The 2,246-nt window shown below is 39.8% G+C and overlaps 1 long non-coding RNA gene across 1 annotated transcript; it reads right to left on the bottom strand.

Moving 5' to 3' along the window:
• Positions 1-834: 834 nt before the first annotated feature.
• Positions 835-1,527, bottom strand: LOC124668457. Its single transcript, XR_006991703.1, has 4 exons — positions 1,458-1,527; positions 1,232-1,380; positions 991-1,086; positions 835-878 (listed from the first exon to the last, which is right to left on the bottom strand). It is a non-coding gene; the product is annotated as an uncharacterized LOC124668457 (long non-coding RNA).
• Positions 1,528-2,246: the final 719 nt, after the last annotated feature.

The following is a 2,246-nucleotide window of genomic DNA, read 5'->3' on the forward strand; positions in this document are numbered from 1 at the left end:
ACCTCCGTAAAGGAATCGCTTGCCGTGCGACCCGGGCTTGATTTACCCATTTACTCCCATGAAAAGACGGCCATTAAATCGAACCTGAAATCATAATGATTCATGCAAACATTAAGTAATAGATGAAACACAATTAAATTGGCCAAACATAAACTATATAAACCAAGAAAACAGCTGGTACAAACAATCATAGCAGAGGCAATTATTCAGGGTTGGAGGCATGGACCCCCTAACTCATGAGCCAGAGTATGCACACACCCTCATACACGATCTCCGCAAGCTGGTAAACGTGTTTTCTCAACTGTCCACACCAATTGAGCAATCTGCCACGATGCAACGGTTAAGCAGCCAACCAAGCAATATTTAGAATATAACAACAAGCATTGTACCTCTTATAAACTGAGTCCATCAACATGAACCAAACTAAAAAAATTGACTACCCAAGTGAAAATTGGTGTAGACATATATCAAGAAAAAAAGAGAAGTTCCTAAAATTATCCCAGTAATTCACATTCACGGAGATCAATTGGTTAGTTGGGCATCATTTGTTCTCAACGGTTTAAAATGCCTAACACCAAGCAAGCTACCTTGATAATTTCTCTACGAAAAAGAAACGTTGTAATACCGGCAGCTGTCTAGACACTGTAATACCGGCAGCAGTCTAGCTAGCACCAGCGCCACAGAAGCAACCTAGCCATCATCTGGTCCATATCTTCTTCTCTGCCAGGACTGTAAGAAAAGACACAAACCAAGCCTATTTATTTAGAATTCACAACAACAATTATATATGACATTTCTTATGATTCATCATGGAGAATAAAAAATATGGACAGAGTATCCCTATACTTCTTCGCAAGACCAAAATCTATACAATAAACCTACAGGTAGAAGTAAGTTGTGGATAAGAAGACCAAATTTTCTTTCCCACAAAAAAAGAGCACTATGAATGCATCCATCAATAAAGGCAGACCAGTGGAACATAACATTTACCTGATTTGCCCTTTTCCCGAGACCCATGAGAAAATTGTCCGGCTTGATATCTCTATGCAAGAAAGACTTGGAATGAACGAATTAGACACGATTGATCTAACAAAAAGGAAGACGTTAAAAGCCCAAATGATGAAATGGGGGAGATTGAAATAAGGTTGGACCAAAGGCCATGGTTCAACAGCCCTCTGCGGTATCTGATTTTGACCAAACAGGAATACGAAGTGTTAATTGTACAGCATACCATTTGATCAGCAAGCATCAAAACAGTTTTGAGTGACAGTTTCCTGTTACAGAAGCTGAAGAGATCCTCAAGGCTTGGCCCCAGTAAGTCCATCACCAAAACGTTGTAATCACCCTCTACACCAAACCACTTGACGTTTGGAATTCCAGCTGCAGAAAGGAAGGGGACGTCAGTCAATTCCTCTTTGAGAAGACAAGGTACTGGACTAAGATAACACGTGTATTACTTCCTCCTTGAAGTATTCTGTATAGTTTGGACTCGTACAGCAGCTCTGGATGCTTTGTCTTCACATTTTCCTGAACAATACCATGCAGAAACAGCAGGGGTCACATTAGCATCATGTCGGGAAAATAAATCATGCCCGCGATGTAATTGCAAGCTTCCGAGTTTCATTTGGATCATTTGTAGAAACAAACACGGGGACATACATACACAATCGACCACTCTGTTGGCCGGCAACAACGCCACCATGCTCCAAGACAGGTCATACACCAAATCAAAGTAGAAGAATGAATGTAAAAGGTTCATGCATACCTCATTACATGTTACATATCTTATCTTCTTAACCTCTTGTAAAATCCAAAAACGATGAAATCGTGGATTAGCAAGCAGTTATCTCATGATATGGATATAGCTAATATTTTGCACATGGAGCTCATATATGGGTACTAAATAACAACAGAGTTGTGGAAGAAGTAGTAGGAAGTTGCTCACCCTGGCTCAATGTGGAAGTGGACAAGCAGCACATGATCCTCCTATTGAACGTCGAAGAGGATGCAGAGGCAGAGCGACAGCGAAGTGAGTGTTGCCCATGTACCTCTCTAACAGAATATATTGTAAACTCTGGTCACATAACTGAGAGAGGGGTAACACAATTCTAGCTAAATTTCAGAAAATAGAAGCTATTAGTAGACTGAATACTACAGAGAATCAACACTAATTAATATGATGAGTTGTATATTTTTCCATATCAGGTCCAGAAATTATAAAACTAAGAAAGGAAATAGTATAGGTA

This window comes from Lolium rigidum, chromosome 6 (genome assembly GCF_022539505.1).
Source record: "Lolium rigidum isolate FL_2022 chromosome 6, APGP_CSIRO_Lrig_0.1, whole genome shotgun sequence".
In the NCBI taxonomy this organism is placed as follows: domain Eukaryota; kingdom Viridiplantae; phylum Streptophyta; class Magnoliopsida; order Poales; family Poaceae; genus Lolium; species Lolium rigidum.